Source organism: Dromiciops gliroides, chromosome 6 (assembly GCF_019393635.1).
Source record: "Dromiciops gliroides isolate mDroGli1 chromosome 6, mDroGli1.pri, whole genome shotgun sequence".
Classification (NCBI taxonomy): domain Eukaryota; kingdom Metazoa; phylum Chordata; class Mammalia; order Microbiotheria; family Microbiotheriidae; genus Dromiciops; species Dromiciops gliroides.
The window spans coordinates 242574132-242597707 of NC_057866.1; positions in this window are offsets into that span (position 1 = coordinate 242574132).

A 23576-nucleotide genomic window follows, 5' to 3' on the forward strand; every position below is an offset into this window, starting at 1 on the left:
AATGCCAACGTTATATTCAATATTGACTTCCTGATTTACCCACATTATTTTCCCATGTATTAAGAAATTAATCTCTAAACATTTTCCATTCTAATGATGATTCTGTCAGTATCTGCTTAGTTCATGAGAACTAATATGTATAAAGAACCTTCTGGTAGTTCTGCATCATACCACTGTTGTTGTTTTTTAAGAATCTCAGAATTTAGGGGGCAACTAGATGGCACAGTAGATAAAGCACCGGCCCTGGATTCAGGAGGACCTGAGTTCAAATTCAGCCTCAGACCCTCGACACTTACTAGCTGTCTGACCCTAGGCAAGTCACTTAACCCTCATTGCCCTGCAAAAAAAAAAAAAAAGAATCTCAGAATTTTATCATCTAAAAGTATTAGAAACAGGCCTGATTTGGGCACCCTTTTAGTTCAGGTTTATTGTTCGGATGAAATGAGGTACTCATAAAACTTAAACGATTAACAAAAGATTTACTTAGCCCTAATATAGCAAGGATATAAAACAAAGATAATGCGGCACATGACTTTAATAGACCTGCCCCCCTCATCTCCATATGCAAACTTATCTGTTCAGCAGGGTGAAATATGGTGAATCTCATTGTCTTTGGGTGTCTATCAACTCGGAAGGGCCCTAGTCTCATGTGGGTGGGAACTTTTATTTCCATAGATGAGCCAGAAGTCACATCGACATTGTGGCACCATTCGGTCATGTCTGACTCTTTGTGACCCCATGGACAATAGCATGCCTAATGCTTCTGTCCTCTACTATCTCCTTAATTCTGTTCAAGCTCACATTTGTTGCTTCCATGACACTATCTGTCCATCAAATCCTTTGCTTTCTTCTTCTCTTTTTGCCTTCAATCTTTCCCAACATCGGGGTCTTTTCCAATGAATCCCATCTTCTCATTATGTGGCCAAGGTATCTAAGCTTCAGCTTCAATATTTGACCTTCCAATGAATAATCTGAGTGAATTTCTTGAAGTATTGGATGTGATCTCCTTGTTGTCCAAGGTTCTCTCAAAAGTCTTCTCCAACACTACAATTTGAAAGTATCACTACTGTGATGCTGAGATTTCCTCATAGTCTAATTCTCACAGCCATACATTGCTACATTGGAAAAACTGCAGCTTTGACCATATGGACCTTTGTTGGCAAGGCAATTTCACTACTTTTTAGTGTGTTGTCCAGATTTTCCATAGCATTTCTTACAAGGAGCAAGCATCTTTTAATTTCATGGCTGCAGTTGCTGTCTGCAGTGATCTTTTTATAAAATCTAACACTGCTTCCATTTCTTCTCCCTTTGTTTGCTAGGAAATGAGGGAATTAGTTGCCAAGATCTTAGCTGTTTTTTTTTTTAATTTTAAACTTCAAGCCAGCTTTTATACTCTCCTCTTTCACTCTCATCAATAGGCTTCTTAATTCCTCTTCACTTTCTACCTGCAGAATGGTATCATCTATAGACAGTAATCAATCAGAAGAAAACAGACCCCACCCAGAGTGAGACAGCATTCTTGCTTCTATCTGGGTGTGGTTTTTAGAGGTACAGGAGTCTGGATTGCAGCCTTTAATAGAAAGGGGAATCTGATGTTCTTCATGATATTGGTCATTAACAATTATTTCTCATACTTCTTAAGGCCCACTTGACTTCATTTTCTAGGACGTCTAGATCAGTAACTATACCACCATGGTTATCAATGACATTAAGATATTTCCTGGACACTTCTTCTGTATATTCTTGCCACCTCTTCTTAATCTCTTCTCTTTCTATTAAGTCCCTACCATTTTTGTCTTTTATTGTGCCCATTTTGGCACAAAACGTTCCCTTGATATCTCAAATGTTCTTGAAAAGGTCTTTTGTCTTTCCCATTCTGTTGTTTTCTTCTATTTCTTTTCATTGTTCATTTAAGAAAACTTTCTTCTCTCTCCTTGTTATTCTCTTGAAATTTGTATTCAGTTGGGTAGATCTTTCCCTTTCATTTTCCTTCACTATTTGTAAAGCCTCAGCAGACAGCCATTTTGTTTTCTTATTTTTTTTTCTTTGGATTTTGTTGTTGTTGTTATTGCTCTCTTCTGTACTGTAGGCATTAAAATTAGCCTCAGGAATCTTGAGCAGAGCTTCCCCTCCCCCTCCACTTCAGCTGGGGGGGGGGGGCGCCTCTCAGCTGGGCTAAGCTGTGCAGAAGAAAAACCCCAGGCCACAGTGCGGCCCATGCATACAGTGGGGAGGCACATGAAAACCCTCAGAGATGCTGGGGTTTGCTTCACCCAGCCCCCAGCTCCCAACTGCAGTTCTAGCCAGCAAATTAGCTTGGGGGGGGGGGGAAGGGGGCACAGAGAGCCTGAGGTTTGAAGATATATAGCCTGGGAGGTAGAGACACTAGGGGGACCTGGAGGACGAAGGAAGAGAACATAAGGAGAAGCAAGTCAGTTCTTCACTACAGCTGACAGAGACTGAGAAAGAGCTGGCAAGAAGGTAGAGACACTGAGTGGGGTGGACAGACAGGAAGGAGCAGGATGGAGGATAGCGCTTAGGGGTTTATTGCTATGGTAGTGAGAAAGGTAAAGAGTGAAGCAAAGGGCTTGGAGTTAGAAGAAAGGAGCTGAGCAGTGAAAGCGAAGCGGGGGAGCTGGAGTGAAGGAGAAAAAAAGTGAAAGTTGGAGAGAACAGGAGGTAAACAGGTCCAAACAGCATACCCTCAGGCAAGAGGCCAAAAGCAGTCAAGTCAGGGGCAGCTAGGTGGTGGAGCACCCGCCCTGGCATCAGGAGGACCTGAGTTTAAATCCTGCCTCAGACACTTAACACTTACTAGCTGTGTGACCTTAGGCAAGTCACTTAACCCCAATTGCCTCACTTAAAAAAAAAAAGCAGTCAAGTCTCATATAACTTTGCATTTCTTATCTCTTACATTTATTTTTATAAATAAACCCTGCTTTAATTATTTAATTAAGAAGCTTCTTAATCATTTGCTTATCAATTTGGCAGTGGAGCAAGTGTGGGGGAAATTTATAAATGGCCCATATTAAATTAATAGCAGTCAGATAGCCAGCCAAACATCCACAGATTAGGGCCCAGCTAGTCTGTTAAAATATTTTTACATTTGATGGCGACTCTGCCAGAACTTATGGCCCAATTGTAATTTTTCTAAACTTGTAATTTTTCTATAGTTATAATTTTTCATATAAGTCCAGTTATATACATTTTTCAGATTAGTTATAGTTAATAAACTTTTTTTCCAGTACAATATTGTGAACTTTTGTCCATAGTTCTTCAGGTACTCTCTCTACCAGATCTAATCCCTTAAATATATATAACTTCCACTTAATATTCATAAGGGATGTTATCTATAAGTCATACTGATGGAGGAGGCTAAAAGGGGTTAACAGATAACATAAGAGTAGAGCTCTAATCAACAGTAGCTAAAAGGGTTAGTAAATAAACTAAGGCATGAGTTCTTATCAATAGTATCTAAAAGGGTTAACAGAGAAACTAAGGTTTGTGTTCTTATCAACAGTACAGTAACAGAGGGTTCCAGTTCCTATCAACCAACGCTAACAACAGAAGCCTAAGGAGACAGTAACCAGGGACCATTAATCATTAATAATCCTGGGTGACCGGAAACAGAAACTGCACCTAGAAACCAGGTCTTTTTTTTTTTAATTTTTGAACTTAAACACTAGTTAACATTTATAACAAGCATGTATATAGTGATTTAAAGTTTAAAATGTGATGTACATATTATCTCATTTAATCTCCACAACAATCCTGGGAGGCAGGAGCTATTATTATCCTTATTTTGAAAATGAAGAAACTGAGGCTGAGAAAGGTTAAGTAACTTGCCCAGGGTGATACAACTAAGAAAGTATCCAAAGACAGTTTTGAACTCATATCATCATAAAAGAACATTTCCTTATTCACAACAGAACACACACAAAAAAGGATTATGAATAAGACCATAAACTTCCATTTCATACTCTTTGCCTTTTTTTTTTTTAGTATTTTATTATTTTCCAAGTACATGTAAGGATAGTTTTCAACATTTGTTTTCACAGGATTTTTAGTTCCAAATTTTTTTCTCCCACCCTCCCTTCCCTCCCTCCTCTCCAAGATGGAAAGTAATCTGATATAGGTTGTATATGTATAATCACATTAAATATATTTCTACATTAGTCATCTTGTGAAAGAAGAATCAGAGCACAAGGGAAAAACCTCAAAAAAGAAGGAAAGAAATAGTCCAAAAATAGAAACAATATGGTTCAATCTGCCTTCATAATTCATAGTTCTTTTTTTCTATATGTTGAGAACATTTTCTATCATGAGTTCTTTGAAACTTTTTTGGATCATTGCACTGCTGAGAAGTTATCTATTGCCATATGAAAAAATACTCTAAATCACTATTGATTAGAGAAATGAAAATTAAAACAATTCTGAGGTACCGGCTCACCCCTATAAGATTGGCTAATATGACAAAAAAGGAAAATAATAAATGTTGGAGAAGTTGTGGAAAAATTGGAACACTAATGCATTGTTGGTGGAGCTATGAACTGATCCAACCATTCTGAAGAGCAATTTGGAACTATGCCCAAAGGGCTATGGGACTGTTCATACCCTTTGACCCAGTGGTACTACTGCTAGGTCTGTATCCCAAAGAGACAATAGAAAAAGGAAAAGGACCCACATGTACAAAAATATTTATAGCAGCTCTCTTTGTGGTGGCAAAGAATTGGCAATCAAGGGAATGCCCATCAATTGGGGAATGGCTGAACAATTTGTGGTATATGAATGTAATGGAATACTATTGTGATGAAAGAAACGATGAGCAGGAGGAGTTCAGAGAAACCTGGAAGTACTTACATGAACTGATGCTGACTGAGAGGAGCAGAACCAGGAGAACATTGTACACAGTAACAGCAATATTGTGTGATGAACAATGGGAAAACCAGATCTTAAAGTAAAGACATATCATAAACAGAGAGACCCTCTGGCTCTGACAAGTTTAAGCATGTCTTTATGAACATTCACAGAAAGACCAAATGTGTCCTTGGGTTCACCTTATGACATTTAAACCCTAAAAACACATCCCTAGGGAAAAAGGCACCTGCCTTGAAGGACATCTTAGAACCCCAGGAAGTCCGAAACAGGATGTGAACTTCCCACAAGGAGATTAAGATAATGAGGAGATAACCTACTTTTCTTACTATAAATATAACCATTTTTCCTCTCCCTATTCAAGACACCTATCTCCTTTGGGTGATTCTCCCTGCAGTCCATTAATAAAATAGTCTTTTAATGAAATTTGGGAAACTGAGTCACTGAGTCTTGTAATTCTTTGGGAAGCCTCATGATCAATTTGATCAATTAAATCCATCAGTACCTATATGGATGTTGTCATATGGGTCAGTTGAATTAAATTCTTTCTGATTTTATTACATGAAATAAAGTTTACAAGGAAAACAAATTAACCCAGTAGGCTGAAAACCTAGATTATACAAATAATTCTCCTTTACACAAATTTAGAAAACCGACTCACTTTTGTTACTAGGCTATCCAATTACATGTGATCAAGGCAAATTCCCAATGTTTGGTTGGGCTCTGTTTCTGGAAAACTAGAGGAAAAAGTAAATTTTGCCTCCAGGTCCTAACTTGACAATTCAATTAAGATTTATTGATAAAAGACTGCACTAGGTTAAAATGCATTGTCCTTATTAAAGAATCAATTTTCTATGATTTTTTTTAGGCACTATAAATGAGATCCTCTAATGTATGCTCATGTGATTTCTAAATTGGAAGGAAGCAAGGTGCCTAGGGCAATTTGTGATTTTTGTTGTCATTGAAAGTAGATGCCATTTATATTCTAATCAAGACAGAACTTCCACAAACTTTAGAGTAGCTATCTGCATACTAGCTTCACATTTAAATGAAAAACAGATTTCAAATAACACACAACTTTCTGATTGTGTGGAGTCAGAATTTTAAAAATAAGTTACTTCCCAAAATTTACACAATCAGAACTTAAGGAGTAATTTCACAAATTACATATGAATTTTCCCAAAAGAAGCAATAACATTTGGCCACACATGCTCTAATATTTTGTTGTTGTTCAGTTGTGTCAAACTCGTGACCCCATTTGGAGTTTTCTTGGCAAAGTTATTGGAGTGGTTTGCCATTTCCTTCTCTAGCTCATCTTACATATGAGGAAACCAAGGCAACTAAGGTTAAGTGACTTGCCAGGGTATCACAGCTAGTAAGTGTCTGAGGACAGATTTGAACTCAGGTTTTCTGACTCCAGGCCTGACACTCTATCCATTGTGCCACCTAGCTGTACCTATGCTCTAAAATGCCAATGGATAAATGATCTCTTAGATGTTAACATTCCCTCCAGCAGGACATTCTTGCCCATCCTATGAGATTTTCATTCATGCCCACCTTTAAAGTGAGGGAAATCCTTGAAAGCCATTGGATGAAATGGAGTAACATTATATAGGTGTTTTGGGATTGCCTAAAGAAACTTGGTTACTGCCTGTGGGTTTTATGTGTCTAATCAAATGAGATAGTAATTGTAAAGCAATTTAGCACAGTGCCTGGCACATGGAGCTATATAAATGTTAGCAATTATTACTATTATTGTTATTTCAGCCAAGCACAAAGATGTTTCCTGGGTGGAATCATCTGCTGTCATCTGTGAGAAAATATTAATAATAGATTTCTTGGGGGGATCCAGAGATCACTTTATCATTCCTTCCCTAGCCCCACCCCAGCTCCAGAAAATTTAGTTCTCCTGGAGAAACTTCATCAAATTTCATCTGGGAAAAACCCAAGGGAACAAAAGGAATGGAGATAGATTCTTTTGTTTAAATCAGTGAAGGACTATGGGATTAAACCACACCTAAATAATGGACTTTGCCTTAAGCACCTTGACTGAGGGTCTTTTGCATTCTTTTCCCTGATATCATTTCTAGGGTTCATTTTAATGTCCACCACCTTCTAGTTGTTACCCCTAGATTGGTTCTGAAAATATTCCTCTTTCAAAGAATTACTTGCCCACATGATCCAATCAAAATTTAAGTAAAAGTTTTTATTATTTGGCACACAGAGGTATGGCCAGGAGAAGAAGCCTAAGTTTCAACTCCCTGAACAAAGGAGAAGATGACAATTTTATAGAGGTGAGAAGGGGTTAGGGGGAGAGACCTAAGACTGAAAAGTTATTACAGCCTGGAAAATGATGATGTTAACTATTTGGATATATGATGTTAGCTTTTCAGGGAGTGGGATACATAAAGTAGTAAATATGTTACATTCCTAACTTGAGATGATTCTCATTACCTGGCTCTAATCACATAGCAAATGTGACTGGCTCCCAACTAAGCTCATGCTGTAAATTCAAGGCACCCAGCTTTCTAGGTGTCCCTGACACATCTGCTTTGCTTCTCCAAGGAAAGAGTAATCTCTAACTGACCCCAGCAAGCTGATCAACTGTATTTCTCCATGATCATAGTTTCCCCTTCAGGGCCAGAGCATCCCTAACTGGACCCAGACCTACCAGGCTGCTACTACATAGTCATGTCAAACAATGAAATCAAATAATGTTAACCAATTAGCTTTGATCCATGTATAATGACTAGCCTCTATCAAAAGAGGATAAAGAAGCCCTTGGAAGATGCCATGGATCTTCTAGGTCTTCAGGGGTGTCTTCTGAGCTTCTCTTTTGGTTCTCTGAGACCACATGGTCTCTGACATGGGCTTAGAATAAGTCAGAAGTTTCTCCTGTGAGAAGCAAAACCAAAGGTGACCAGATAACAGGACAGACATATCAAGGGGTCAAGGGACTATTAAAGTTTAGCTTGGCCAACTAGATATCAGGATAGACACACCTAAGAAGTAAGGGGAGATAAAATTCTGTAGCAGGAAAGTCAATTAGGCATGGCTGCTACCTGAGCCTAGGAGATAGATAACTCCAGAGGTCAGGACTATCATTCAAAAAAAAAAAAATCCCCCTGACTCTCAGGAATCTTTTCCCACCCCACCCCCAAAAGAAATTTCCATTTTCAGGTAGTCACCCCTTCTATCCTCTATAAAAGCTTTTGACTTCCTTCTGTTTGAAGAAGAAGAATTTTCTAAGCCATCTCTTCCCCTTGAAGCTAAGTCTTCCACTTCTCTCTTGGTCACTTTCTCTAGTGGCCAATAAAGGGCCACTCTAATTCTAATTGGACTGTGTTCAAGAGTATAATTCTTTGCAGAGGAATACCTAAGAACCCCTGTCACCTATTTCCCCTGTGACAGTCTCTGTCTCTCTCATTCTCTTGGGTCTCCTTGAGACAACATGTTGTTTCTCTAGGAGACAGCATAGATATTTTGGGACTTTTCTCTGGCTGGCACTAACTGGCATGCTGAAGCTCTCTCCCTGCTTATGGCCTGAGACCATGAGAAGGTAGGGAGACAAGTGGTCACCCTTTACTGGTATAATTTTTTTTTTGGTGGGGCAATGAGGGTTAAGTGACTTGCCCAGGGTCACACAGCTAGTAAGTGTCAAGTGTCTGAGACTGGATTTGAACTCAGGTACTCCTGAATCCAGGGCTGGTGCTTTATCCACTGTGCCACCTAGCTGCCCCCCACTGGTATAATATTGATAAATTAATATATGCTTACCGGGGGCAGAGCCAAGATGGCAGAAGAGAGGCAGTGAGCTCCCGAACTCATGACATGATCACTCCAAAAAAACATGTAAATAACGCCATAGGAAAATGCCCAGAGCAGCAAAACTCACAGAAGAATGTGCTGAAATCATCTTCTAACCAAGAACAGCTTGGAAGGTCAAAAGGAGGGAGCTGCTGTGCTGATACAGGAGTCAAGCCCAACCCCACAGTCACTCTGACACAGATCCAGTCCTAGGAAAGCCTCACCAGAGAAGCAGACCCCTCAGAGCCTCTGAATCAGCTGAGGCACCAGTGTTGTCAAGAACTAAGCTCACAGTCTGGTGAGTGGACTGAGCCCTGGGCAGGGGGGAGACTACAGGGGTCTATGCTGGTGCTAAGGCAGAACTTGGATTTTACACCCCTGCTGAGAACCAGGAGGTAGGCTTGAGTAGTGGTGGCCCAGGTTGGGGAGGGGCACAGGTTCATCAGAGCTGACAACCACAACACACAAAGCTGGTTGATTGGCAAGTTGGTCTGGGGTCATCTAAGGACCAGGGAACTGGCCAGGCGAGGGAAGAACCTGATTCTCCTTAAATCATACCACCTGGGACTTCTTAAACTTGGGATACTGCAGCCTGGAAACAGTGCCCCACTTTAAGGAGCTAAAAGTCAAGTAAAAGAAAGGCAAGATGACCCGACAGAGAAAGGTGAGGACCATAGAAAGTTTCTTCAGTAACAAGGAAGACCAAGGGGCACCCTCAGAGGAAGATGTCAACATCAGGGCCCCTACATCTAAAGCTTCCAAGAAAAATATGAATTGGTCTCAGGCCATAGAGGTGCTCAAAAAGGACTTTGAAGATAAAGTTAGAGAGGTAGAGGGAAAAATGGAAAGAGAAATGAGGGTGATGCAGGAAAGACATGAGAAAAAAGTCAACAGCTTGAAAAGTCAAATTGGCCAAATGGAAAAGGAGGTACAAAAGCTCTCTGATGAAAATAATTGCCTAAGAATTAGGATTGAACAAATGGAAGCCAGTGATTTTATGAGAAACCAAGACACAATAAAGCAAATCCAAATGAATAAAAAAATAGAAGGCAATGTAAAATATCTTCTGGGAAAAACTGCTGACCTGGAAAATAGGTTCAGGAGAGATAATTTGAAAATTATTGGTCTACCTGAAAACCATAATCAAGGAAAGAACTTAGACATTATCTTCCAAGATATTCTCAGGGGAAATTCCCCTGAAATTCTAGAAGAAGAAGCTAAAATGGAAATTGAAAGAATCCACTAATCACCTCCAGAAAGAGATCCCAAAAGTAAAACTCCTAGGTATATTGTAGCCAAATTCCAGGTCAAGGAGAAAATATTGCAAGCTGCCAAAAAGAAAGAATTCAAGTATTGTGGAGGCCCAGTCAGGATAGCACAAGATCTAGCAACTTCTACATTAAAGTACCGGAGGGCATGTAATGTGATATTCCAGAGGGCAAAGGAAATGGGATTACAACCAAGAATCACCTACCCAGCAAAACTCAGCATAATCTTTCAGCAGAAAAAATGGGACTTTAATGATAAAGAAGACTTTCAGATATTTGTGATGAGAAGACCTGAACTGAATAGCAAATTTGACTTTCAAATACAAGACCCTAGAGAATCGTAAAAAATTGGAGCTGGGGGACATACCTGGGGTCATACAGTGGGCGACTGTCTTGTGTCTGAGGCTGGGCTTTGGCTGGGATCCCCACATGCTTTGTCCACTGTGTCACTTAGCTGGGTGATGACATCTTTAGGGTTAAATTGAGGGGTGAAGGGAATTCACTGGGGGAGGGGGAAGGGCAGAGGTGAAATCCTACATGAAAGAAACAGGAAAAGGCTTATGGAGTGGGGGAAGAGATGGGAGAGGAGCAGGGCAGTAAATGAATTTTACACTCATCAGAAAGGGCTCAAGGACCTTAAACTCATCAGAGCTGCCTCAAGGAGGGACTAACAGACACACCCAACTGGGTTGGAGTAATCTAATCTGGGCAGTAAATGAGCCTAACACTCATCAGAATTGGCTCAAAGACCTCAATCTCATTAGAATTGGCTCAAGGAGGAAATAATGTACACACTCAATTGGGTGGAGTAATCTCTCTGACCCTGCTGGAAAGTGGGAGGGAAGGGGAATAAAGAGAGAGGGGCAAAAGAAGGAAGGGCAAAGTGGGGGAAGGGACAGACAGAGGCAAATCCCTTTTGAAGACTGATAGAATGAAAGAAGATGGATAATAGAATAAATATCATGAGGAAGGGAATAGGATGGAAGGGAAACAGGTAACAATAGTAATCATGAAAAAGAGAAAAGGGGGAAAAATTGTACAAAAAATATTTATAGCAATTCTTGGTGGAGGCTAAGAATTGAAAATCAAGGGAATGTCCATCAATTGAGGAATGATGGGAAAAGCTGTGTTATATGATTGTAGTGGAATGGTCTTGTGCTACAGGAAATGACAAACAGGATGATCCCCAAAAAACCTGGAAAGACTAATGAACATCAATGTATAGTGAAATGAGCAGATCTGGGAGGACATTGTGCATAGTGACAGCAGTATTGTTCAATGAGCAATTGTGAATGACTTAACTACTCTCAGCAGTGCAATGATCCAAGACAATCCCAAGGAACTAATGAGGAAGCTTACTATGCACCCCTACAGAAAGAACTGTAAAAAGAACACATGTGGATTGTACATATATAACCTGGTGCAATCTTGTGGAGTGGGGAGGAAAGGGAGGGAGCAGGGAGAAAAATTTGGAACTCTAAATCTTATGAAAATGAATGTTGAAAACTACCCTTTCATGTAACTGGAAAATAAAATAAATGTTTGTTGCTAAAAAAAAAAAATAAAAAAGGTATTGTTCTAGAAGCTAAGGACTTTGAACTCAACTCCAGACCACCTTCAAGTCCAGAGAACCAATGCATTTGGATAACACTAACCAATCAGCTTGAAGCAGTGTGTAAGGACCACCTATGTTCCAGACCTATAAAAAACTTCCACACTTAGTTTGCTGAAGCAGTTCATGGTTGAAGCAGGCTTGTTGTGGAGGACTTGTGGAAGAACCAGACCAGGTTGGAAATCTAGGTTAGATAGGCTTTTTCTTAACTTTCTGAATTCTACATGTTCTCCTTTTACTAATACCTAGTATGCTTTAATAAATGCTTAATGCCAATATATATGTGTGTATATATATGTATATATATATATACATATATATATATATATATATATATATATATACATATACATATGCTTATCCAAAACTGATATCCATAGCTATAGCAATTAATTTCAAAACACAGGCATCCAGTAATAGCAAAGCTCTTTGATCCTTTCAGACTGATGAAGGATTTATTCACACATGGTTTATTTTTAATGGATTCAATCCAGATTTCTACCACACTCTCTGATTGTATTAGGATAGGAGTGTTGGGGGTGGAACCAAGATGGTGGAGGAGAGGCTGTGACTCCCACAAGCTCCAGATAAATCTGTTCACTCACTCCCAAATAATGGGGTTAAAAAACAAACAAACAAAAACAAACAAACAAAAACAGAGGATAGGAGTGTATAAGGAGTACCTTATACATAAAACAATTCTCTTTTTGTATTCCTTTTACAGGGAAAGTTCACATTTGTTCACATTTGTCATGCTCAAAATAACAAAAAAAATTATGTTAAAAAAAAGTACTCTGTCATTTTATGGTTGATTTCTAGTAAACTAGCTATATCTAAACATTATCCATATAGAAGCTACTTAGCAAACTGCTGAGGCTTTGCCCTAGCTACCTACATTCCTGCCCTTTTATGCACCAGAAAACTATTTTCAGGCTTCAAGCCCACCCTACACTTGTATTTACTGCATATTGCAATCCCTCCATACACTCACATACACCCAGTAAAACGTAAGCTCTTTGAGGTCCATAACCTTCCTGTTTTTGTCTTTTCTGGAACACAATGCCTTACCTGTACTAAGTTCTTAATAAATGTTTGTGGAATTGAACTGATTGAACTTTGATCCCTTGGCCAGAGGGAACCATGGTAGATTTTTAAGTCAAGGATTGACAATAAAAATGGCTCCAGAAAATTGAGCTGTTTAGGACAAGCCAAAGGAAAATGGGATTGGATATAGGAGACAATTGAGGTGTCTAAGCATGGGATCAATGAAGGATTGGACCAGGGTAAGTAATTTTGTAATGAAATGGAAAGGAAAGGTATAATCTAAAAAATATTCTGAAAAGTGAATGGATTATCAGTTGGAGAATTTTGGTACATTATTACAATGGAATATTACTAATACATAACAGATTGTTGTGTGTCCTTCATTCTTTTTTTTTTTTTGCATGGCAATGAGGATTAAGTGACTTGCCCAGGGTCACACAGCTAGTAAGTGTCAAGTGTGTCTGAGACCAGATTTGAACTCAGGTCCTCCTGAATCCAATGTGTCCTTCATTCTTGAAGAGGACCAATGGTATCAAGAGGGTGATATCTTGACTTGCAAAGTGAATTGGATTTTAGTGAGGCAAGACTGTGCAAGACTGTATCAGCTTCACTCTCTCTTTCAGAGTCCAGTAGCAAGACATACATAAGTCAAGATGACTGGTAATGGACCACACATAAGAAATAATCAATATGAAGAAGTCAGAGAAGCAAAGGATAACTTCTATGAACTGTTTCAGAATGAAATAAATTGAGACAGGACAACAATATATGCTATAAACTGCAAGAATATAAACAGGAGCAATAACATAACACTGAAACAACAACAATGAATACCAGTTAAATATGATTACCAAACTTAGCCAAAGAGAAAAATTGAAAATCTGCTGGAAGGGGAATCATGGGTCTGGAATGTTGCACTTGATGCCAGACTCAGTCTATGTGTCCAAAGGTTTTGTTGAACTATTTTCTTTTTCTTGTTTAATATTCATTACAAGGGAAAGATTGCTGAGTTGAAGAGGCACATATTTGGAAACGAATGTTTTGTAAAAACAAAAGCTAACTAGATATGGGGGAAAACAAAGAGGGAAGAGCCAAAGATAATAGTATACAAACCAAGGGGGCTAAAAGAATGGTGGTGCCAAGGACAACCCAGAGGGGCTCAGAAAGGGGCATTCCCTTCACCATTAAGACACGGAACATCTGTATCCCCAAACTTTGAAACAGAGATTGGAAATCATAAGCTAATCTTATGTGAAAGCTTTACAAATTTTCAAATACTTGTCTTGAAGGGAAGTTCACTTAGCCTCTGGTAAATTACTTACTTCATCACTGGTAGAAGTAAGGGGTTGAAATAGATGACTTCTAAGGACCCTTACAGCTTTAAAGAGATGACCTTATAATGTGGCAAGACATTGGCACAATGGCATTTTTAATTGGTCTAAAATGCTATGAGATTATTTTATATCACAAGACATATAAGATGTGAGATTTTTTTTTACATTCATTTATAATTTGATCATAATTAATTGTATGTCCTATTATGCATATTACATTTTCTTCATCAACAATTCCATTATCCCAGCATTAGATTTTGGAGTAAGGTCGAACAAAAGAAAATTTTAGATCTAGAATGCCTCATCACTTTCTATTCTTTGTATCTTTTATATTTATAGCTTTCACATGACACAAAGGTTACCCACACTGTAGGATTTCTTTTCCAGCAAAAGTCGGAGTTGTTTTGACATCTAAATCAAACAAAAAAAGCATAGAAGTTTCCATAAAATAGAATTCATTCTTCTGTAGAAGTTCCTAGCATTTTTGTATTTCTGATGTGGAATTGCTAACAATACCAACTTTGTTGTCACTTATCATCTAACAAGGAGAAGGGAACAAGAATTTATTAAGCACCTATTATATTCCAGGCACTGTGCTAACTGCTTTACCAATATTCTCATTTTATCTTCACAACAACCCTGTGAAGTAGATACTATTATTATTCCATTTTACAGTTGTGGAAAATGACATAGAGGTTAAGCTATTTGCTCAGGATCACACAATTAGTAAGCAGCTAATATATTTGAACTCAGGTCTTCTTAACTCCAGACCTAGCACTCTATCCACTCCACCACCTAGCTCCTTCTTATCAGAAGTAACTTTTTATCAAGTATAACCTGAGCCATTTGTATGTGAATCTCCTCACTGGTGGAGATGGATTGCATGAGGGTAGAGGAGAGTTGGTGAGAACTTGGGAAAAGATATATTCTGGTCTTCTGGCTTACAACTCTGATAGAGAAAGCATAGTGTTCCAGCCTTTCTTCATGTGTCTGAAGGGAGAGAAAGACTCTGAGAATAAGCTGACATGAGAGGAGCTGAAAACCCCTATCATGTCCCTATTATCAGTTTGTTACACTGGAGACTTCAGGGAATTTCCCCTTGGGTCAGATATGTCACTTTGTCCCAGTGGAACTGAGATTGTTTGCTCCCACTGGGAGAGCTCATTCATTCTATGTATTGCCTAGTAGATATTCTCATATGTATACTTTCTCTGATTTCTTTTTGCTATCTGTTTGAATAAATGTGCTGATTATCTATTTGCTACATGTGTTCACTGGGGAATTAACATCTGTTGGGAAGGTTGTTAAGCCTTAGATATGTAGGTTGGGGTACCACTTTCCCTTAAAGTGATGTGATCAGGAGCACAATTTGAACCTAAAAAATATTTTCCCTAGACTAGCAATATTTAAGGGAACAGATGTAATTCTAGCTTGGTATTCTCTCTCTCTGAGGAGAACAGAATGGTCAGCCTCAGACCCCCACCTCCTGGCAGGAATCAAAGTATCCTTGGGAAAATGGTTGAACGAGGAGACTGTAGAAATAACTATTCTTGCTTCTCTTTGAGCCATATTTAGACTGACCCATGTGGACATTCATAACCTATTTGGACATAGTCCAATACTCACACAACTTATACAAGTTATCAGAAATTTGGAGTATTTAAAAATATTTCTATATTTCACATTTTAAAACAATGGTTATCACTTTAAAACTTCCTGATATAATTTACCCTGCATTCAAACAATATTAACAGAAAAAAGCCATTTCTCAATCTGCTGATATTTTTTCTATTAATAAATTACAAAATGTATGTTCTGATTTTAAATCATACATGAGGACAAAGAACAATGTCAGCATGCTAGATGGGGAAAGTGTCAAGCTTTCATATTTGCACAGGCATTTTAAAATTGGAATAAAGAGAGAGGTCCAACTGTGTCTGGGCTCAGGGAGGGAAAAGTGTTTTGTCTGAGCTATCAAAGAGCTTTATATTCCTCTCCTTGAGTTTTCATATATGCTGTAATTATTTGTATACAAACCTTATCTCCTCTACTACACTGGAAACTCCTTGAAGGCAGGAGACCATGTCCTGTGTGGTTTTGTATCTCTGAAACTTTAACACAATGATTTATAAGCATCACACATTGGAAAAAGGGCAATGGAGTAGAACATGGTAGATGATGATCAATGGGAACTATGAAGAAGAATAAGAGTAAAGGATAATATCAGAGAAAGAGAAGATGGGCTGATCCTGAGATGAGAGCAAAGGATAACAGGGGAGCAACAAGAAAGACATAGCTCATTTGGAATTATGCCCAAAGGGCGATAAAGCTGTGCATACCCTTTGACCCAGCAATCCCACTTTTAGGTCTTTTGCCCAAAGAAATCATGGAAGGGGGAAAGGGACCCACATGTACAAAAATATTTATAGCTGCTCTTTACGTGGTAGCAAGGAATTGGAAGTTGAGGGGGTGCCCATCAATTGGGGAATGGCTGGACAAGTTGTGGTATATGAATACAATGGAATACTATTGTGCTATAAGAAACGATGAGCAGGAAGAGTTCAGAGAAACCTGGAGGGTCTTACTGTGAGCTGATGATGAGTGAGATGAGCAGAACCAGAAGAACATTGTACACAGTGTAACGATTGGAATAACGCCACCTGCTGGATACTTACTGTAGAAGAGTTCTGCCCATGAGGCGAAGGTCTTTGAGGGCAAGACCAGGAGTCTTTTCTTCAGGAGTCAGGAAGTGACGCGGACTAGTGGGAGGAGGAAGGAAGAGACTGGCGCTCAGTCTCGGGCTCTTTCCTCTGGACTCTGGCGGAGACGGGAGCTAAAAATGTGCTCTCCCTTTAATAGATAGGAATCTAGGCCTTTTTCTCTCTCTTTACCAAATTCTTATTCTCCTTAATAAATGCTTAAAAGTCTAACTCTTGCTAAAGCTTATAATTTATTGGCGACCACTCATTAAATATTTTAGACAGACTAGCTAGAATTTTAGCCCTTAACAACAGTATCATCAACATTGAGTGTTGACCTACTGTGATGGACTATATTCTTCTCACCAATGAAATGGTGCAGAAGAGTTCCAGGGAACTCATGATGGAAGAGGATCCCCAAATCCAAGAAAAAAAAAGAAAGAAAGAACTGTGGAGTATAGATGCTGATTGAACCATATTATTTCTTTTGTTTTGGGTGCTGTTGTTTTTTTTTCTTTCTATTTTGAGGTTTTGCATCACTGCTCTGATTCTTTCTCTTGTAGCAGGATTAATGCAGAAATAGGATTAATGTTATTATGTGTATATATATGTGTGTGTGTATATATATATCTATATGTATATGTATAGAGATATATAGATATAACCTATATCAGATTACCTGCTGTCTAGGGGAGGGGGGAGGGAGGGGTGGGAGGGAGAAAAATCTGAAATTGTAAAGCATGTATAAACAAAAGTTGAGAACTATCTTTACATGTAATGGAAAAAATAAAATACCTCATACATTAAAAAAAAAAAAAGACATAGCTCATGAAAAACCAAAATCAAAAATGGCTATTATAAGTTCATTTAAAGGATGGGACATAAATGTGGGGACTCAAGGCAGAAAGAAGGAAGGAGGAAGTGAAGGGAAGGAAGGAAGGAAGAGAGGGGAAAAAAGTGAATTGAAATGAACAGAACCAGGAGAACATTGTATATAGTAACAGCAATTGTACATAGTAACAGCAATATGGATTGTGAATGTGTGTATGTGTGTGTATAAAAGGGGGGGCAGGGAAGGGCCTATTTGTACAAAACATTTATAGCAGCTCTTTTTGTGGTATCTAAGAATTGTAAATTGAAGGGAAAGGCATGAATTGGGGAATGGCTAAACAAGCTGTGGTCTATGTGTAATGAAATATAATTGTGCTATAAGAAATTACAAGCAGAAAAGAAAAATACAAGAAGGATGATTTCACAAAAACCTGGAAAAATTTACATGACCTGATGTGAAGAGAACAGAAGCAGGAAAACATTGTACATAGTAACAGCAATATTGTTTGATGAATAACTATGAATGACTTAGCTATTCTCTGCAATACAATGATCCAAGACAATCCCAAAGGGTTAATGATGAAGCATACTAACCAGTTCTAGAGAAAGAACTGATATTGTTTGAATGCAGACTGAAGCATGCTATTTTTCACTTTCTTTCATTCTTTTTCTGTTATCTTCTTGTATATAATGACTAATGTGGAAATGTTTCATATGATTACACATGTATAAACTATATCTGGTTTCTTACCATGTCAGGGAGAGGAAAGGGTAGAATTTGGAACTCAAAACTTTTTTTTTTTGGTGAGACAATTGGGGTTAAGTGACTTGCCCAGGGTCACACAGCTAGTAAGTGTTATGAGGCCAGATTTGAACTCAGGTACTCCTGACTCCAGGGCCGGTGCTCTATCCACTGTGCCACCTAGCTGCCCCTCTGGAACTCAAAACTTTAAAAAAAAAAGGTTTAAAAACTGTTTTAACATGTAATTGGGGAAAATAAAATATATTCAAATTGTCTTTACATGTAATTAGAAAAAATGATTTTAAAAAATGAAAAACTTCAATTTTATGAACTCAAAATTGTCCATTTTATCCACTGTGAACTGTGAATTCTGTGAACTGCTTGAGAATGATAGTAAACTATTCACCCCATAGATTGGTCTTCTTCCCTAAGTCTCATTAGTCACTCTCTCCCATCACTCCCAGGGCAGACACAAGGGCAGGTTACATTGAGATGAATAAACTGAGGCATAAATAGTTTAAGTGACTTGCCCAAGATTAAACAGGTGGCAAGAAGCAGAAACGAGACCCAAATCCAAGTCCATTGACTCCGGATACAGTGTTTGTCATGGTAATCTAAAGATAGGTCAGGCACCCACCCTTTGGAAAATAGGTTTTATAACAGCAACCTGAATAGTTCAAGTTTACAGCAACAGACTTTGTGAAATGATTAATCACAGAACCATATGTAAGTTTTTTGTACTGTGCAGGCCATAAGTAGTATGGTTAACACAAGGAAAAGAAGAAATATTATGTTCTCCAGCTCCTATTTCTCTACTTCAGTTTTAAATACTTTACTGCATAATTCAATAACTCACATTTGAAAAATCTGCCCATGTGAATCAATGTATTTTTCTAAACAAATCCAACATACAGTCATGTCTTTTCAGTCAAGTTAAAGAGAAAATCCAGATTAACAAAATGTTCCACAACAATTTTACTTTGGTTTTAGCTATATGCATTTGGTTATGGGAATGTCAGTCTGTGGTGTTATAGATCCTTGGACAAATATTATAATCCAGGTTTCATAGAATAGTAGTTGGGAGTTAATAACTAGAGTGTCATTCCTAGCAATGTGGTTCAGTAAGAAAAGCTTTGGATTTGGAGTTGGGCGTGGGGGGTGGGTGGGGCTGAGTTCTTGAACTTCTCGGGGTCTCAGTTTCCTCATTTGTAAAATTCAGGAGAGGAGAGGTAGGCCAGACCATGGATAAGCATTTATTAAGTGCTTACTATGTGCCATGCACTGTAAGATGCTAGTTCTAAGATGTTTCAGCTGTGAATCTATGCTACTATAAACAATCCTTTCTCACAGTTGGAAAATATTGTCCCAGCTGGAAAAGAAAAGCTGAATTCATTGTGCCTCTCAGCTGTCAGTGAACATACCTGATTGCCCTCTCTAGCAATGCAGCCTGGAAAGGGAGATGGCTTTTGGAATTTGAGTTTAATTGCAGGGTTTTGCTTTCAGGGAAGAAAGTGACAATATTGGATCAGATAATGCTAGTCGCATACTCCCTTTCCTGGTGGAATTGCAGTTATTTTCTTCTTCTGCCTGCAGAGCTGAGAATGCTTGTGTAACATCTGTAAAGAAGTAATCATGGAACTTATTTCTTTTCACTATGCAGATGTCTAATTAGGAAATGAGTGGAAGATGTGTAGTAACATGCCTCAAGAATTTTTTAGAAGCAGTAGAAATATCATTTATGCATAAAGAGATAAGCAGTCACTATTATTCTATTTTAATTACAATTCCAAATAAGATGGAATATCTACATATCTGATAGGAAATCTGCTGGTGTCTTCTTTACATCATTTCCCTTTTCATTTCTGAAGAGGATGACCTTATGGAAAATATTTAACTAACTTGATCTAGTATGGGAAATGAGGTTTGATGACTCATTTAAATCTCTGAGCACATTCCCCATCATATGTGACTAGTTAAATGAAATTCTAATCATTTGCTTCTATAAATCATGAAACTCTGTTCCAGAGTCTACCTGTGCCCCTTTGTTGATGCCTCATGTGACAGCTGGGGGACCATAGTAGCTAAGCAGCTTCCACTGGCTCATTAGCTGCCTTTCTTAAACCCACAAGAAGACAAAGTGTCAATTTATCTTTAGTTGGTGAGGGGGTCTGTAGAATTTTCCCACAAGGAATGATCTCCTCCAGCAACCACCCAAAGTGGGACTGGAGGAGGAATGGGTTGGGGTCTTACCAAAGTCTCTCTAGTTGCTCAGTGCCTGGCAAGAAGTAAGGGCTTAATAAATGGTTGGTAACCTTATTTCTTTTGTTTTGGTTTGGTTTTTTGCAGGGCAATGACAGTTAAGTGACTTGCCTAGGGTCACACAGCTAGTAAGTGTCAAAAGCATCTGAAGCTGATTTGAACTCAGGTCCTCCCGAATCCAGGGCCGGTGCTTTATCCACTGCACCACCCAGCTGCCCCCCCCTCCCCCCAAGATTGAAGGCTCTAGTAAGAGAAATTTTCATTTTGGCCTTGATCTAAAAAGACTAAGAACTAATACAATTCCTAATGAGCCAATAGTAGAGCTGTTCAAATAACAGTTAATTGAAAATATTTGCTTAAACTATAACTGCCAAACCATTTCCAAACCATTATGATAAAATTCTCATTTACTACCAACATAAAATAAAAACATTTTCAACTTTAAAAATTTCATTTAGATTGCTAAAACTAATTGCAAGCTTCACCTGTGAGAGCTATTAATGCACCACAATGGGGCTGCCTTCTGTGCCAATATTTAAAAATTGTCATTGTGGACTTTGACTTTGTCTTTTGAATGTATCTCCTGAGAATCTGAGAACCTGACTCCCCTGAACAAGGCTATATATGTGAATCCACTAATCATATCTACAGCTGAAATGCTCACTTGGTCTTACATTACTAGGAAAGAAACCTCATTCTCATGGGGGATTAACAAGACTAGAATTTCATTCCTCTCAAAATCTGAATTGAATGAGGAAAACCTAACCCCAGCTGGAAGTAGTATGTGCCACTGAAATCTGGACAAAATAAAATTAAGTGAACACAAACTTGATAGACAACACAGTCAAGTCTTGAATAGCAATGCTAATGAAGCGATGACATTGCAAGTGATCCCAAACAGCAAACAATCCAAAGTCTTTTTTATTGGTTTCTTACTATTATGTTCAAACATGGGTATGCTTAAAGTTATAAGCATTTATAAAATGCTCTGAAAAAAGGGGCAGGTAAGTGGCGCAGTGGATAAGGCACCGGCCTTGAATTCAGGAGGACCTGAGCTCAGATCCGGCTTCAGACACTTGACACTTACTAGCTGTGTGACCCTGGACAAGTCACTTAACCCTCATTGCCCTGCCCTCACCCCCCAAATACTCTGAAAAAATAAAGATGCCACCTTGTAAAGCTATGGCTTAATAAGAACTATGAAATTATCTGGTGTCTTTCCCTATCCAGCTCCCATCTATTCAAGTTCTCCAGATAAAGAGCAATGGTTCAAATGGAACTGTTGCTTGATAAATGTGTCTACTTGCCTACACTCACCTGTCCTGGAGCAGGCAAAATATTTCTGTTTACAAAGTCTTTCATGCCTTCCTTACTGAGTTTCCTTGCCTGAGTAAATGGAAAGGTAATGATGTCAAGAAACATTTTCAATAGTTGATGTGCTCTAGAGCCACAGCCTGCCATTAGGTAGTAGTGTCTGCAAACTGCAGCCTGCCAGATTAATTTTTTTTGAGTAGGCAAACCAGGCCTTAAATCATTGAATGGGTGTTGCCTCAGATACACTGAGACCTGTAAAAGGCCAAGGTCTCCCACTGCACCTGGGGCCATTTCCAGGCATCCTGATCTATATCTTGCCACTGGACTCAGATGACTCTGGAGAAGAGAGTGAGGCTGGTGACTTTGCACATGCCTGCCTCAATTAAATCCAATTCACTTGCAAGGCAAGACATTGCCCCCCTGATGTCACTGATCCTCTTCAAGAATTAAGGACAAACCAAGATAGTTCCAAAGGACTCATGATGGAAAATGCTCTCCAAATCCAGAAAAAAAAAAAAAGAACTGTTGAATCTGGAAGCAGATGGAACCATACTATTTCTATTGTTTTTGTTGTTGTTTTTCTTTTTTGAGGTTTTTCCTTTTTGCTCTGATTCTTCTTTCACAGCATGACTAATGCAGAAATGTGTTTGATGTGATTGTACATATATAACTGTGAGATTTAACATTGGATATAAGAGCATTAAACTTCCCCTTTAACTTTTCCCTTATATATCTCCCAGACCACTAAGAAAAAGAAGCCTCTGGGTTTTAATCAATGAGGGATTAGCTTTTATTGTTTAGACAACAAACAGGTGATTAGGGAAATAGGAAAGTAGAAATACAAATGAACAGTCTTTTTTTTTTTTTGTAAGGCAATTGGGGTTAAGTGACTTGCCCCGGGTCACACAGGTAGTAATTATTAAGTGTCTGAGGCCAGATTTGAACCCAGGTACTCCTGAATCCAGGGCCAGTGCTTTATCTACTGTGCCACCTAGCTGCCCCCAAATGAATAGTTTTAACTGCCTGCCAGGCTGAGAAACAGAGCTGACCACCAAAGCATGTGTCCTCACAGCTAATCTGAGAAACCTGAGTGTGTGAGACAAAGAGCAAACTTCCGTTCTCACTGTCAGTTTTAAGTTGGCATCCTGGAAGTAAGGCGTGCTTGGCCATACTCTCCGGGCAGCAGCATGCGCACCGCTGTTTGTCACGGTCTCCTCCCCAAAAAGGGCAATCCTTTAAGAGCCACTTCAGTAGCATGCACTCAACTCTCAAATGATTCAGCTAAAACTTTCTGTTTTTTACCACATAACCTATATCAGATTATTTGCTGTCTTGGGAAGGGAGGCATGGAGAAAAATTTGAAACTAGAAATCTTATAAAAACAAATGTTGAAAATTATCTCTAAATGTAACTGGAAAATAACAAAATATTTATATGAGAAAAAAAAGGAATTAAGGACAAACAACAACCAAACTATGAAAAAATAATGGGGTTCTGGGAGATGCAGAGAGTCTTGCCTGATCTTTCTTAAGGCCAGCCCAGAGTCAGTAAAGTTGGACCTAAGACTCTGAATACAGACAATAGAGATTAAAACCACACCTACCTGAAAGCCTTTCCCCTCAGAGGGTCTGTCCTCTGAACTCCAAACTCAGAACACACTGCTCATGGACCACCCTCAAGTCCAGTAAACCAATAGATTTGAATGATGCTAGCCAATTAGCTTGAAGCAGTGTGTGAGGGGACGCCTCTCCTGTGGACCACAGGAAGCTTATGCTCTCTTGGTCTGGGACT